The sequence below is a fragment of the Belonocnema kinseyi genome, chromosome 5, assembly GCF_010883055.1.
Source record: "Belonocnema kinseyi isolate 2016_QV_RU_SX_M_011 chromosome 5, B_treatae_v1, whole genome shotgun sequence".
Lineage (NCBI taxonomy): Eukaryota > Metazoa > Arthropoda > Insecta > Hymenoptera > Cynipidae > Belonocnema > Belonocnema kinseyi.
In genome coordinates this window covers 90,173,433-90,191,466 of record NC_046661.1, presented here as the reverse complement: position 1 = coordinate 90,191,466, position 18,034 = coordinate 90,173,433, and the positions used below count along the sequence as shown (strand labels likewise).

The following is an 18,034-nucleotide window of genomic DNA, read 5'->3' as shown; positions in this document are numbered from 1 at the left end:
TTGAATTTTATAATAGAATTCAATTTTTAAAATGTGTGAATAAAAATGTATAGGTTGATAATTTTAGAAATCAAAACTAAAGTTGTTAATTTTAAATCTTCCAAATTTAAGAAACTTCGAAAGTAAAGCATAATAATCACAGAATTTTCAAATGTAAAACTTTTAAATAAAAGTTTTTTTCAAATTGGAAGTTACCATTCAAAATTCTAAAATTTTGGAGATGTAGGGTTAAAAATTATACAATTTTTAGGATATCTATTTTAAAAGTATGTAATTTAGAACATTTTTTAGAATAGTTATTTTTAAGATGTATAAATCGCTCCTCTTAACTTTAGATAATATTGATGATTCTGGAAATAAAAAGTTAAATTTTCAATTCTAAGTCTTGCAAATTGATAAAATTTTGAATTTTAATATTCAAAATTACAGAATTTATTACTGTCAATTTCTAGAATAAAATAACCCACCAATTACAGAGATTTTTAACTGTCAGTTCCAACATTTTGAAGTTACAATTGAAAATTCTTAACTTTTGCAAATATGGAATTGAAAATTATTCAATTTTCAAAAATGTCTACTTCAAATGTATTTAATTTGAGATATTTTTTGGGATAGTTCAATTTTTTAGAATTACATCGGAAAAATCATAACTTTACAAAATTCGAAATTCAAAATTATTTTCAAAATAAAAATGCTTAAATTTGGATGATATAGATTGTGTCGTAAATTCCAGGAAAAATAACATTTTGCGATTACCAAGAAAAAAATGTTTAAAACAGGACATTTTTGTAATAAATGCCGAATATGTTAAGCAAGATATAATATTTGCTAAAACTCATTAGCTATATTATTTATTCTGAAAAATAATAATTCTTTCCGATTTACTGACGAAATTTTTTTTTCAAGCAACAATTAATTAAATAATTTTCAAATCTATCAAGCAAGAAATATAATTCTTAAAATTCATTAACTATTTATTTTATCTTAATACTAATGATAATAATTGACGGTTCAAGAAAAAAATAGTTTATACAAATCATAATTGTTTGAACACTTGAAAATAAGTTGAAAAATAGTTTGATTTTATTTTTAAAATCTCCCAATTAGGGAATTTTACAATGCTGGGAATTTTATTTTTCGAGTAAAGTAGTCACCTTAAAATTTTTTTAATTTTTAGTTGTAAATTTTCGGAATTTAAAAATATTTAATTTTAAATTTTAAAAATGTTCAATGAAAAATCTCAAAAATTAAATAAAATTTAATTTTAAAAACTGGAAATGAAACATTTGACAATTTTAGAAAGTTACAATTGAAAATTCTTGAATTTTGAGGAATTATATGTGAAAATTCTTCAATTTTTAATTTAAAATTCTTTTTTTTTCAATTAAATTTATAAATTTTCGAATGTAAAACATCAAAATTACAAAATATTGTGATTGCAAAACTTAAAATTTTCATCATCTTTAACGATAAATAATCCCTTGTAAGAAAATTAAAATTTATCTCGAGTGGGTTCTTGTTGAGTTTTTTCTACCCCCCCCCCCCTTTCTCTTTTCCTTTTTAACGTATTTATCTTTGATGAGCCGAAAAGGAATTGTGTCATGCTCAGATTTCGTTACGTAAGATTATTCACAAGAAATTAGACTTTGTTTAAATCTTAAATAAAAATAAATTTCAGTCTGGAGGCGATTCCAAGAAGTGGTAGAGGTTCGTCAGGATAGAAGGGAGCTTTCGGCACTAAAGGCGATTTTCTTGGGCGGTACTGCCCCCATACTTTCTCTTGTCATTTATATACTTCGTTCAAACTGGCTGCCCGTTCAGTTGCCCCTGTCTTCAATTACCGGTTTTATCACTCTCAGGATACCTCTTTACAGGTATTGTGTTATTCAAATTCAATCAATTATTAAGAGGCAACTCAATTAAAAAACATTTTATCATACCATTTGTTACAATCAATTAGAGAAAGTATCTCGTTTTATCAGTGAAAAATATTTTTTTAAAGTTTGCCTAGTCCCGAAATTTTAGGAATAGTTCGTTCCCTTTTCTAGTTCTCCTAATTTTTTTATACTAGTCCGTTGCCTTTTCCAACTCTCCTAATTTTGCAGAAATAGTCCGTTACCTTTTCCAGCTCGCCTAATTTTTTCGAACGTTTCGTCCGGTGCCTTTTCCAGATCGCCTAATTTTCTGGACCTAGCCTATTCTCGTTTCTAGCTCTCCTAATTTTTCCTTGCGACTGGTTCGTTGCCTTTTCCAGCTCTTCTAATTTTTTAGAACGACTGGTTCGCTGCCTTTTCCAGCTCTTCTAATTTCCTGGGCCTAGCCCATTCCCGTTCCCAGCTCTCCTGATTTTTCCTAACGACTGGTCCATTGCCTTTTTCACCTCTTAAAATTTTCGGGACGACTGGTCCTTTGCCTTTTTTAGATTTTCTCATTTTTCAGTACGACAAGTCCGTTCCCTTCTCTAGCTAATTTTCTAGCTAATTTTTCGGAACGATTGGTCCGTTGCCTTTTCTCCTAATTTGTCGGAACTACTAGTTCATTCACATTTCCAGCTCTTCTAATTTTCCGGTGATAGCCTATTCCCTTTTCCAGTTTCACTAATTTTTCTTCACGACTAGTCCAGTCCCGTTTTCAGCTCGCATAATTTTCCCAGACCAGACAAAGTCTCAATTAAAACAAAACCATTTCGATAAAAATAATAAACAATTCCCTAAAAAAAATATTCAACATAATAATTATTTTTATCATTTAAAAATTCGGTTTGAACCCGAGATTTGAACATTCCTTACGAATTTTTGTGCATTTCTCGAGCCAAAAAAAAATGTTAAAACAGGAGTGAAATGCTTAATGAATTAAATGAATGAATTAAAAAACAAATAAGCCTTCCCAGAAATAAATTAAGTGTGCCATGGAAAAGTGTTATTCATGTCGATTTAATTGAATTTTAACAAGTGATTCGCATTGAAGTGAAGCATGTGCGCTATACACGTGGTAATCTGGATTCTCTCACATCGAGACATCTACGGATGTGTACGTGTTTAAAAGGAATGAATGTACTCGATTCAGGTAGAAAATGAAGGATTTTTTTCAAGACCCTGAGTTAATAATTTCAATCTAGAATTACAATTTTGATTGCTTTCAGCAAGTTCAAAAGATTTGCTATAATGAAAAATGTGAAATTAATTGTGGTCTAAACAAAAATTATCAAAATTAAAATATTCCTTAGATATCGGATCTTAAATGCGTTTAAAGAACAGATCTCAAATGTCGGAAAGATTGCAATTGTGAAATAAAATCAACTTTCCGTCTGAACTATCTTGTCCAAAAAAATTTAATTTAAATGTGGAACTATTATTGGGTAATGGCCCTAATTTCGAGTCATTAGCAATTAGTTCCTAGAGGAGAAAGTAATGTGTAGCATCTGACATTTATCCTCTTAATCTGAATTGTTAAAGCAAAGCTGAATTTTAATTAATAAAAAATCTCAAAATTTGCAAGTTTCGTATACTTTAACTAGAAAAATATAAATAAACATTTTAAAATATTTTTTAGCTCTTGCCAAACAAGATTAATTTTTATAATTTTTTCATTAAATTTTGTCTTTGTATTAAAACGAAAGTTGTCGTATGCAAAAAAGTTTTTAATTTTTTCTGCGTAAACGCAGTATTTTCAAACATCTAAATTGACGCAATATTAAGAGGAAAGAAATAATTGAGAGGATGCTCAGCTGATACAGTTTGCAAGTTTTGCTTCCGGGAAGACAGTTTATACTCATCACTTTTTTCTGTAAGAGCTAAATCGCAAACTTCTATCAATAATAATTAAATAAGTATACAATAAAAAAAGTAAGTAAGTTAAAACTTATTTAATAATATTCTATTTAGTTATTAATGTACCAGAACAAATAACACGATAGGCGCGCTTATTCCACATTTCTTATTCGGACTATTAAATTGTAAAATTAAAATATATGCTTAAATTTAAATCATCATAAAATATAATTAATAATGATAAATTTAATTACATATTAAAATAGATAAATTGTTTTTTCACACAATTTTATTTTTGTTTCATTTGGAAAATTAAAATTGAAAACTCTTAATTTTTTAAAATGTGTAAATAAGAGATTTTTATTTTTTCTTACACTGAAAATGTAGTATTAAAAATTATTGAATTTTCAAGATTTATCTGTTTAAGATACAAATTTAAGAAAATTCTTTTATGAAAATGTTTAATTTCAAAAAAATACAAATTATTCAAATTTTTGGCGATTTTCAAACATTTTTCTCGAACTAGTTTAATTTTGAAGAATTTCAATGGAAATTTGTACAATTTTTGCAACGTTCAATTTAGAATTCCTCTTTAAAATAATTTTTTTTTTAATTTGGATGATTTGAGAACTTACGAGTCAATTAGTCAATTCTAAATTTTCCAAATTTGGAAAAATTTGTTGGAATAGTTTCATTTTGAAGAATTATAAGTTCAATTTCACAATTGAATTCAATTTTTAAAATGCATGAATAACATTTGTAAAATTTCGATGATTTTGTTAATCAAAAGTAAAATTTTCATTTCTCAATCTTCTGCATTAACATTTTTTTAAATATAAATCATCATAATTTCAACATTCTTAATTATAAAACTTCAGAATTACAGAATAATTTTAAATTGTACATTTTTAGAAATTAAACCTTCAATTTTTATGAATTACAATGCAAAGTTCTTAAAAGTTACAATTGAAAACTCTACAATTTTGAATATTTATAAATAAATATTTTTAAATTTTGATGATTTTGAAAACCCAAAGGCAAGCTTCAATCCTAAATCTTCCAAATCGAAGAAATTTTGAATGTTATTCATGACAATTACAGAATTATAAATTTTCAAACCTACAACTTACATAATCTTAAATTGTAAATGCAAAAATATAAAATCTTCTAAAAATAAACAACTCTTATGATTTAAAGATTTTTGAGGGAAAAATCTTTAATTTTAATCATTTACAATTTAAACTTATTCAATTTTAACGTGCTGCAGTTTAAAATTCTTAAATTGTGACGGTTTTCTGATTTTGAAGTTCAAACATCAAATTTTTAATTCTAAAACCTAAAACTTACATGCTTTTTAGTTTTTTAATGTTCGAAATTTAAAGATATTAATTTTTAAATTTTATATTTCCAAAATAAATTATTTTGATTTCCTTTATAGTTCAATTTTGAAAAATTACGCAGCTCGGTTCTCACATGTGAGAGCCGAGCTGCATTTATTCTGCAACGTTCAACCCTCTAAGTGTAAAAGGTGAATGCATGCAATTAAAGATTATAATTATCTATTATTTTTTGAAGATATAGAAACTGAGAGTTCAATTTTCCTGAAAAAATGTATATTTCTCAGATAATAATTTACTTAATTTACCCTCTATGTGAAGTTTTTTTCAAAACGGGTTTGGCAGTGTATTTCTCAGCCTGAGTTATTGAGCAATTCAAGTTCTTGAGCACTGCAAATAAATTTCCACGAGATTCTCAAAGAGTAGAAAGTAATCTACTTAATGCCCTGCAAATGGATATGTATCGAAAATACTTATCTTCAGACAGCCTCAATTATCCTGTCATCAAGTTATCGTCGGTTTATGTAAAATTAGCTGGAACGAAAAAGTTATACTGCCTTTGTTTATAATCTAATTAAGTGCGTTCATATGCAAAACAGTCAATAGCTCAAGGAATTAAATTGCACTTTTAGCTCGGGTTTAGATTTTTTGACTTTAGCACTTTTACTTGTCTTTTAATACTTGTTTATAATACCATTTTTTTGAAGCGAAAATTATTTTTAGAATTTGGGTGAATTGAAAAATCGACCGAACGTGTTGTCTCTGTTAGCGTTTCCCTTTTGCGTGGCAATTCGCAATTGCTCTAAAGACTTTTTTTCGATATCCCCACTACTGCCACGCTAAATAGTGCCTGTATACTCTCTCTCTCTCTCTCTCCCTGCGATCTTTCAATAATTGATCTACTGAAACCTCATAGTGATTCCTCGCAAAAAATTTCAAAGTTAATCCATCAAAGTGTCACTTCTGTCGTGTGGCCCCACTACTACACACTTTGAGTTTTTTTAGAAAAGCTAAAATTCAAAAAAATTTTGGGATTCATGAATTTTTCATTTGAAATCTAGTGAAAAAGCATGAAATTAATTTAATTTTCGGGGCTCTTATTGTGAGCCTTTTTCTACTTTTATCAATTTTTTTCAATTAAACTTTTTGGTGCAAAATGTGATGAATCGACTGATTTTCGTTTTTCTATTAACTTTCTAAAAAAAAAATCAAATGCAACTATTGGGTTCGAAATTAATTAATTAATCCAATTATATAATGATTTAAATTTTTATAATTTATCAATATTTTAATCTTTATTTCTTTTTAGTATATTAACAAATTTTATCAGAATATTTCGTTATATCTGTGTAATTAAATTGTCTAAAATCATCGATCTCTGGTTTTGTTTAGATCATTCTTTTTCACTCAAAATTTATGCATTTTGTTAAAAATTAGTTTAAAATTATTATTTTTTTGTTAAAAATTGCTCTTTCCCGGTTGACCTCAACTGTTTTCTATTTAAAATTAACATTTTTTTGCTTGAGATTTAGAATAATTGGTTTAAAGTAAAACCTCTTTGTTGACAATTATTTTTTTGGTTGAAGATCAATGTTTTTGGTTTAAAATCGAAGTATTTTGTAACAAATTATTTTCTTTTTTTAAAAAGTTAATCTTCTTGCTTAAAACTTCATTTTCATTGAAATCCATAATTGTTAATTGTTAATCTATATATTGTTAAAATATCGTCTTTTTTGGTTGACCTCAACTGATTTTTATTTACAATTAACCTTTTTTTGGTTAATAATTTAAATATTTAATTGAAAGCACAACAAATTGTTGACATTAAACTTTTTGGTTGAAAATTTATATTTCTGATTTGAATGCTATACATTTTTTGAATAATTTAATTATTGGAATAAAATAAAGAAATTAAAGTAAATTTAAATTTAAAAACTAAGCTAAGTTAAAATTAAAAAATTCAGTTAAAAGAGATCTAGTTGTTGATTAATCAACTTTTCAGACTTTAAGTGTTTTTGAAAAACACATTATTTTATTTAAAAAAATTTTTTTTTCGGAAATTCGTCTGTTTGAGAATAAAACTCGTCCATATGGATTGAAAATTGATCTCTTTTGGTAAAAAAGTCATCTTTCTTGATTGAAAATTCATTTTTTTTTACTAAAAATGAACTTTGCTTATAAAACCTCAACTGTCTGATAAAAAATTCTTCTTTTTGTCTTTAAAGTTCAACTATGCTGTTAAAAAATTATTTTTTAAGTATTTTCAAGTTTAAAGTGCTTGTAAAGAAAGTTGGCAAAAGAGATAAAACAAGAAGTTAAAAAAATGTTCATTATTTCCACATGTATTCTAATTTTTCGCGAAACGTTCATATTTTCTGCATAATTCGATCATTAATAAATAAATATTTAAAATTTTAACTTGTAGTCTTTGAGTGGAGAAAAAATATTTACTTATGTTTTGCATCGTTGGAAAAATATTAACATGCAGTTTAAAAGGATGTAAAATATTTACTTATATTGTTTAAGTATATAATATTTACCTGTGTTTTTTAAATGTAAATAATATTGACTTATATTTTTTACAATTTGTAAAAAATATTAAATTTCCGTTTCTGAGGATAAAAAATATTAACTTTGACTCACTAATAATGAAAAATATGTTGACCAATACTTTTTTAATAATCGTAAGATAACATTTTTTGAATTTCACAAGGTAATATTTTTAATCGTGAAAAAAAATTAAAGTCAATACTTTTTATTATTTTCTTCATTTGTGTTGAAAATATGGATCGGAAAATATTTTTAAAATATTTATTGTAGAAAACGGCTCAAAAGTTTAGACTGAAATTTGTTAAATCTGACATTTTCATCAGAAATGAGTTTCAGTTGTATTAGTTCGAATTGAAACCTTTAAAAGTGAAAAATTCTATTTTAAATGGAAAAATTATCAAAATTTATAAATTCCACTTTATAATTCCGAAAATGGTATCATTTAAAATTCAAAGTAATTGAAATTGTATTTTTTCTAGTTGAAAACGTTTAAAATTTAACAATTTTATTTTTAATCGAAAAATAATTAAAATTAATTTCGGAATATGACTTTATAAATTGGTTCATTTAAAATTCAAAGGTATTAAAATTTTCGATATTTGATTTTTTTAAATTGGATCATTTGAGGGTTCGAAATTAAAAAATTTAATTTTAAATCGCAGAATAATACAATTTAATTACTTTCAAAACATAATTTTATTAATTGTGTTTTTAAATTTTAAATGATTCACAATTGTAGTTTTTAAAATGTAAAAAGCGTTCTAAGTTAAACAATTTTATTTATAATCGAAATCGTATTATTCTCATTTAAAAGCGTTCAATTTTATATTAGAATTCTGAAAACTAAATCATCAAAATTAACCGAAATTAAAATTTAATTATTTCTACTTAAAAGCGTTCAAAATCTAACATTTGTATTTTTAATCGAAAAATAATTAAAATTAATTTCAGAATATGACTTTATAAATTGATTCATTTAAAATTCAAAGGTATTAAAATTTTTGATTTTGCATTTTTCTAAATTGGATCATTTGAGGGCTTGTGATTTGAAAATTTAATTTTAAATCGCAGAAAAATACAAATTAATTAATTTCAAAACATAATTTTATTAATTGTGTTTTTTAAATTTCGAATGATTCAAAATTGTAGTTTTTAAAAAGTAAAAAGCCTTCTTAGTTAAACAATTGTATTTATAGTTGAAATCGTATTATTTCGATTTAAAAGCGTTCAAATTAGAACCATTTAATTTCTTATTAAAAAAAAACATCAAAATTGATTAATTTTACATTAGAATTCTGAAAACTAAACCATCAAAATCAAACGAAATTAAAATTTAATCATCTCTACTTAAAAGCGTTAGAAATTTAACATTTTTATTTTGAATTAAAAAATAATCAATATTGATTTATGTCAGATTAGAATTTTGAAAGTGGATCGTTAAAATTCAAAGAAATAAAAATTTTATTGTTTCTTGTAAAAAGCATTCAAAACTGAACGATTTCATTTTGAATTAAAGAACAATAATAATTAATTAATTTCAGGGTATGATTTTTAAAACTGGTTCATATAAAATTCAAAGGAATTAAAATTGTATTATTTATAGTTTAAAACTTTAAAAACCAATTATTTTATTTTGAATTGAAAAATCACAAAAAAATATAAATTTCAAATTAGAAATTAGAAAACTAGATCATTTAAAATGCAAAGAATAAATTGTCAATTTCTATAATTTAATACTTTTATATTCGAAATAAATTTTATGAATTTCTTGCCGATGAATAAATTATTTTAATTTTTATGAATTGCGGTTTGGAGAAAAATTCTGCGGTCACAAAAAAAAAATAATGTGAGGGAATAACCAGTGATGTTTTTTAAAAGAAGGATATGTATTTTAATTGAGGAATGCTTGCTACAAACTAATTGAGTTTAATTTCTTTATTTTCTTTAAGTGTAATTACCCTGGAAATATTAATGGTAATTTCTTCGTAAGAGGAGCGATTTAAAGTTAATTAATATTCGTTTCTTTTTTTGGTAGCGAATTAATATTTCTATTCCTAATGAATGATAACTGATGAGAATAGAACTTCTGCAATCAACATAGATTGTTATAATTACAAATATTTTGAAATTAATTTGCAATTATTTGCAATCAGAGAATTTTAAATCGTTCTTTATCGTATGCAAAAATTCTATTTATTTTTTATTTAAAGATTAATTTGATAATAAAAAAGAGGAATTTTCATCAAAATGCATGCATTTTTAGAAAAACAATACAATTTTCCACCCGAAACTATGATTTTTCAAGGCCAAATTTAACTTTTTACCAAGCCGCTGATTTTTTAAAAAATTAGGTTAATATTTAAACAAATAATTATAATTTATACCAAAATAGTGGAATTTTTAACTAAAAATTGGTGAATTTTCGAAACAGAAATAAAATAGTTACATTTTTAGTTTAAGGAGATAATTTGTAACAGACAAAAAGCACATTTTTTTGCCAAGTAGTTAATTTTTCAAATAAATAGATTAATTTTTTAGAACAGTTCAATTTTTATCTAACATAGAGAAGTTTTTTAGACTAAAAAATATAATTTTTCATTAAAAAAATCGAATAGTTACATTTTCAGTTAAAAAAATTAATCACCCCGCCAAAAAAGGATTTTCTTCTAGTTAAATTCAACCAAAAAAGATGAATTTTAATGAAAATAGTCGAGTTCACAGTAAAAAGAAGAATTAAACAAATATTAATTTTATCCAAAAAGAGACGAATTTTCAACAAAATAGATAAATTTTCCATAAAATAATTGAACTTTTCACCGGACACGATGAATTTTTGACAAAAAATCTTATTTTCTACCAAGTAAATATTTTTTAAAATAAATAATTTAATATTCAATAAAATATGTAAAATTTCTACTATAATAGATACAATTTCAAATTACAAAGAAACATTTTCAACTAAAAAATATAAGTTTTTAATTTTTAAAAGATTATTTCAATGTTTAACCAAGTGGTTCAATTTTCTACTGAAATAGTTAAATTCTTAATCAAGAAAGAAAAGTTTTCAAATTAAAAAAATAAAATAATTTTCAATTGAAAAATGGAATAGTTACATTTTCAATTAAAAAGAATAATTTTTCACAAAACAAGGTATATCTACTATTGAAGTTAAATAAAAAATTATGAATTTTTACAAAAAAGATCACAATTGAATTTTTCTCACGAAACTATAAGTTTGGAACAAAAAGATTAATTTTTTGCTAAACATTTAATTTTTAAAATAAATATTTTAAGTTTTGACCATATAGTTCAATTTTTAACTAAGGAATATAGATTTTTAAAGTTTTTAACTGAAAATGTAGTAGTTACATTTTCAGTTTAAAAACTAATTAAAATTTAAATTGATAAAAAAAATTGAATTAAGATAAGTTTTTGACTAGAAAAAGCTAAGGTTACAACCACGAATAGTTGATTTTTCAAATAAATATTTTAATTTTTAACAAAATAATTATATTTTTGAAAAAAACTATTCGAATTTTTACCTCAGAAAGGTAACTTCTTAACTTAAAAAAGATAAGTTTCCAACCTAGAATGGAATAGTTACATTTTCATAAATCGTTAATTTAAGGAAAAAATTAACAATTCTCAACAAAATATTTAAATTCACAGTAAAAAAGATAAATTTTCAAGAACTAAGATTAATTTTGTTCAGCAAATCAGAAAATCAGTTTTTTTTTGTTGTAAATAATTACGTGAACTGATTATTTAAAAAATTCCATTTTTGGTTAAAATATTTTTTTAGTTAACAATTAAACTATTTGTTTAAAATTCACCTTTCTTGATTGATACATCTATTTTGATTACTCATTTAATTAATAATTGAAAACTAAAAACTGTAATTTTAATGCTCATTAAATACTTAATCATTTTCTTATTATTATAGACCTCAGTTTTTTGTGTTACCATTCGACCGTGCAAACCAAGCGTATCAAATGAAAGCATCTAACGAAAAGCCGACCTCGAATTTGCTTCAACTATAATTACTTTATGCGTCCGGTGTGTTGAAAATGATAGTTAAACATGGATTAATAAAGGGAAATAATAGAAATTCTGCCCTCAGAAATCAATTCTTTGATTGAAGAAAAATTTACCTTGATTAAATTAAATTTCTCTTAATTTACAGAAATCTCTTAGATTCAAAGAGATTTCCCTTTATGCAAGGATATTTCTATTGATTCAAAGTGATTTATTTTGATTCTTGGATATTTCTCTTGATTCATAAAAATTTCTTGGAATCGAAGAAATTTGTTTAAAGATATTTGTCTCGATTTACAGCAAGTTTTATTTATGAAAGGATATTTCTAATAAAATTAAAGAAATTTCTCTTGATTCAAAGAAATTTCTTTGATTCAACAAATTGGTTTGATAGTTTGGTTCGATGAAAAAATTCTGTTGATATACATACATTTCTTTGATTCAAAGAGATTACTCTTACTCCAAAGAAATTTTTAATTAAAAAAAATTCTCTTCATTTAAAGAAATTTCTCTTGATTCAGACATTTCTTTGATTTAAAGAAATTTCTCTTAATTTACAGAAATATGTTTGAATGAAATAAATGTCTCTTGATGCAAGGATATTTCGATTGATTCACATAAATTTCTTTGGATGGAAAATATTTCTATTAATTCAAAGAAATTTTTTTGATACAACCAACAAATTCTCTTGATTCAAACGATTTTCATTGAGTCTACAAAAAAGGCTCTTGATTGAAAGAAATTTCTTTGATTCAAAGAGATTAATTTTGATGCAAGGACATGTCTATTGATGCAGAGAAATTTCTTTTGATTTGCACAAATTTCTTTGAGTCAAAGAAATTTTGCTTCATGCAAATAAATTTATTTATCCAGATTCAAAAAAGTTTTTTTTGATTCCAGGAAATTGCTCTTGATTCAGCAACTGCATTAAAAGAAATTTGTTTAATTCAACAAAAATTCTTTTCATTTACAGTTTCCACTCTTACAGATTATTTAAAAAATTATCTGCAAATGTACAGTTGGTCAATCTTTTAAAAGTTCAGAGATTTTGTTTTTGTACGTGTGAAGCATGTGTATACAAATGAGTGTTTTTTCACTAATCAATGTTCGGTCGTGCTCAAGCTGCGAACTTGTTTATAAAATTTGTTAACATCAATAAGTTGTGAAATTTCAACATAGTTTACTCAGTCATAATATTTTAAACTTGAAAACTCAATGAGAAAAAAGTACATCAAATTTTCTTTATCACTTTATATCACACATATTCGCTCTTGATTCAAATAAATTTCTTTGATTCATCTAAAAAATTATCTTCATTCCAATAAATTCATCTTGATTTTGAATATATGTTTTGATTCAAGGAAATTGATGAAATTTGTTGATAAATTAAAATTTTTGTATGGAAATTTTATTTATTTTATTAAAGGAAATTTCTCTTGATTCAAAGAAATTGGTTTTAAGTCAACGAAAAATTCTATCAATTTTACGAAATTTCTCTTGATTCACAGCAGCAATTTCTTTGATTTGAAAAAATGTCTATGGATGCAATAAAATTTTTCTAACTCCAAGAAATCCCTTCGATTCAACGAAAAAATTATCTTTATTCAAATAAATTTCTCTTGATTTATAGAAATTGATCTTGATTAAACAAATTTATCTTGATTCAATTTAATTTTCTTAATACAAAGACATTTCGCTTTATCCGAAGATATTTTCTATATTCAAGGAAACTAATGCAATTTTTTAATCAAAAGAATTAAAATTTTTGAAATTTTTTTTAAAATTTGATATTAATTCAAAGAAGTTTCTTTAATACACTCAAAAATCTTTCTTAATTTTACGAAATTTCTCTTGATTCTAAGTAATTTATTTGATTCAAAGAAATTTATATTGATTCTAAGAAAAAAAATTTTCTCCAGATTAAAAAAAAAGTATTTTTTTTCGGAAATTGCTCTTGATTCGTAGAATTTTCTCTTGGTTTAAAGAAATTCTTTTAATGCAACGAAAATTCTCTTGATTCACAGTACGTTCTTTGATTCAAAGAAGTACTATATACGTATTTATATTATTTATATTATCATCTTATTATAATATATTATTATGATTATTTATATTGTATTATATTTTTTGATTCATTTTATTTTTGCATCAATACGAAGACGGCTTAGCAATTAGGAAATTTATTCGACAGATAATAGCACAATTTGTCAAATTTTTAATAAATTGTAAAATGAAAGAAATTTGGTATATAAAAAATGTAACTTTTTCCATAATTAAAGAAATATATTTTTAAAAATTAAATTAATAAATTTCTGATACAATTTTCAATTGATTCACTTTTTTTATTTAAAGGGAATTATATTATTAATAGATCTTTTCAGGTTTAATTTGAAAAAATTCTCTGATCTCCTTTATTTAAACATAAAAATGAAAAAAATTTTGTAATAAAAATTTTTTTGTCTTCAATAACACGCAATCCATTCAAAATTATAAATAATAATGTTTAATCGATAAATAAGGATTTCAGAACCATAACTCAAGAGATTATTATAATTAATTATTTGTTACTAATAATTGTATTGCTATAAACAACAGTAAGATATTAAAAAAATATATTTGTTAAATATTACTGATTTTTGTTTCCAATCCAAATTAAGGTAATGAAAAAACATTATAAAAAAAATATGAATATATTTTTTATTGTTATAATCAAATTTTATAAACAAATGAGCAGTTTTATCGATTAAAGAAAATTTAATGTACTTTTTTCTCAATCAATTTTTTGTTTGCCATGTTCTGGTTGTGTAAACTATACTTTCATTTCACAACTGATTGATATTGACAAATTTTATTAAAAAATCGCAGTTTGAGCAAGAAAGAAGATTATTTGTTTACAAACACTTATTTGCATACATATGCTGCACACGTTAAAAAAAGAGTTCTGTAAACTTTTTTAAAAAAATTGACAAACTGAATATTTGAAGATAATTTTTAAAACAATTTCTATTATTTTTAATAATATTTTTTGCATGCTGACTTTTTAAAAGGCACGGTTTGTATGTTAAATCGTCGAATTAGTTATTTATAGAAAAACTTTCTTTTTTTTAATTTACCAATTTTTTAAATAATTATTATTATGTGCTTGAAAGTTTTTTCTAAACAGAGATAGAAAATTCGGGTTTTTATAATTTGTAAAACATTCGTATTTATGGAAATGAGATAAAAATCTGATTTTTCCCCAAAAATTGGCTGAAAGTTTACTCTTTTTGTTAAAAAATTATTTTCTTGCTCGATTACATATTTTATTAGGCGCTCATTTTTTAGTTTTAAATAAAAAATATTTTCGTAATAAATTTCGTTTGCTTTAGTAAATTTCTTTTGGTTATAAATAGGACTATTTGAAAATTAATCTACTTTGGAAGAAGATGTAACAACTTGTTAAAAATTCGTATTTTTAGATTAATTCGACTGTATTTGATTAAGAATTAAATTTTTTGATTTAAATATAAATTATGAGATTTTTCGTTGATAATTCATTTTTTCAAGAGATTGAACCACTTTCTTAACATTTCAAATACATACTTTGTTGAAAATTAATTTTCTTGGTTGAAGATATATCATTTAACTTTATATTTCACATCTTTCTTTAAAAATTCAACTAATTCGTTGAAAATTCGTCTTTTTGTCAGAAAATAAATCTCCCTAGTAAAAATTATTTTATAAAAAATTTTGCTTAAAAGTGCAACCACAATTGAAAATTGATCTTTTTTATTGGTGATTCAACACCTTTGTTAAGTTTTTTATGAAGTCTACTCTTTCTGATTAAAATAATATCAATTTTATTTGAAATATCAACAATTACGCTTTTCGTTGGAAATTAATCTTTTTTGTTTAAATGTAACTTGCTTGTCGACAAATGTAATTACTTGGTGAAAATTCGTCTTATCTGGATTGATTTCACTATATCTTTGATTTAGAAATAAACTTTTTTTGATTAAAATGTCATTTATTACATTTTTTGTTAAGAATTCATTTTTTATTTTTGACCAAAATTGAACTACTTGGTTAAAGTTCAAAAACATACTTTGTTTGAAAAAAAATTTTTTTGTAAATATCTTCAATAATGAATCCATAAATTACAAGGAAAATTTATATTTTTGGTTAAAACCTTAAGCATTTGGTTGCAAAATGATTAAATTAAATAAAGTAATTCAAATCTTCAAAAATCTTTTTGAATTTTCTGAAGAATCTTAGGAAAATTATATTAATATTATTTTAAATACAAATTAATTTAAAAAATAAATATTGATTCTGAAATTTTATTTTTTATTAAAGACGCTTTTTTCTCTTTAAATCGAAAAACCCACGCGCAATTATTAACGCTAGTTAAAGGAAATACTAAGACTATAAAAAAATATATCAAAAGTTCTTAATTATAAATGAGGATTCTATCACTATAAATCGGAAATAGAAAATTCCCGAATTTAATAAATTACAAAAAATTCCCTTAAAAATGTAAATGATTTAATAAAAGTGCATTAATAAAATATTTGTATTAAAAAAATCTTTTTAACGATTGAAGTTTTCTCCAATAAGTGTTTGAATTTAAAATTAAAATAATTGAAAAAATTTATCCACACATATTTCGTATTCAATTATTGTTATTTTAAATTCAAACAATAATTTAAGAAACTTTAAGCATTAAAAACTTTTTTTTATTAAAAGGATTGATTATCTTTTTTTTAATAAATAAATAAAGATAAAAAATTTAACTGTTTAAATTCTGGAACTCGTTAGTTCGAATATTTTATGAATCGGTGAAATTTCTGTTAGGAATTTTACTATTCGGGAATCTTCCAATTTCTAAATTTGATTATTTGGAAATTTTATGATTAAGGAATTTTAATTTTTGGGAATTTTCCAATTCGGGAATTTTATTATTCGGGAATTTTAATTTTTGGGAAGTTTCCAATTTCAGAATTTTATTATTCAAAAATATTATTATTCGGGAATTTTTGAATGATAAAATTTCTGTTTAATAATACTCCCGAATAATTACTTTTCGGAATGTGAAACTTCCCGAAAATTAAAATTCCCCAACATAAACAATAAAACTTTTTTATAAAGAAAAAATTACTTTTCATATAATTTTTATTGTATCAATTTATCAATTGCATATCAATCGTATCAATTTAATTAATTTTATTAATAAAAATGTTTCAATTGTTTAAATACAGGAATTTTACCGTGCAGGAAATTTTATTTTTCGGCATTTTTTATTCGTTCCATTTTTTTCATAATTTAAGTTAAATCTACAATATTTGAAATTTCACCATTTTTTAACTTTATTTATTTAACTCTTCAGATTTAAATGCATTTTAATTTAGAACGCCCAAAATTAATAACCAGGCTGGCACTGAATGCACTAGATACAAATCCAGCAAAAATGAATATAAAATAAAAAGTATCTGATTTAATTTTTGTCATAAATATCAAAGTAAGCATAAAATTAAAATCAGGATCTACTAATGTTGTTAATTTATAAAATGAGGTTTCTGCTATAATATAACTACAAAATCGATTTCACCTGCTTAATTTTCTCGTTAATATTAAAGTAGCTCTCTACGAATCAGGATCTATTAATATCTAAAAACCCGGAAAAAAATCATCTAACAGTGATTTTTCCTACCATGAGCGAGCAAAGTAAGACACGGGACATTTTTACGTCCGATTATGTAAAAAGTTGAGTAGGATTCCGGATGCGTAGAGAACGGTGAGCTGAAATCACTGGCCTTTAATAGCACGGGCAAAACAGCTCGGAATTAGAACTTCCGTTCGCGTAGCAATTCGTGTGTCAGCCTTCTGTCGAAAGTGAGAATATTGCAAGAAACTAGAAAAAAAGAAAAGAACATGAAGACTCAGGCACGGCTCTATAAGGTGCTCCCTAAGTTCAAATTAGTACAAGTATTACAAATTAAATTATTACCTGTACAGGAACCATTGAGGATCTTGTTTATGTTTATGGACGTGAATCTACACACGAACCTGCACATGTAATTTTGATGGATCCTGTACAGAAATTTGACAAAGAAACCTGTACATGATCTCGGACAGGAACCTGTACCGATGAACAAACTTTTGTATGATCGAGTATAGGTTCCTATACAGGAATTTTGCAAAGCAACCTGTACATGATCTCGGACTGGCACCTGTACCGATAAAGGACCTTTGGTATGATCTACTATAGGCTCCTGTACAGGAGTTTGGAAAAAAAGCTGTACATGATCCCGAACTGGAACCTGTACCGATGAACGAACTTTTGTATGATCGAGTATAGGTTCC

The 18,034-nt window shown here is 24.2% G+C and overlaps 1 protein-coding gene across 1 annotated transcript in view; it reads left to right on the top strand.

Annotated features, from left to right (window-relative positions):
* The first annotated feature begins 1,814 nt into the window (after positions 1–1,814).
* The window catches only part of LOC117173281 (peroxidase), a 149,718-nt gene continuing 133,498 nt past the window's right edge, over positions 1,815–18,034 (top strand). Inside the window, exon 1 of the mRNA XM_033361762.1 lies at positions 1,815–1,874. The gene's annotated coding sequence lies outside the window, so the exon portion shown is untranslated. The remainder of the gene's footprint in view (positions 1,875–18,034) is intronic.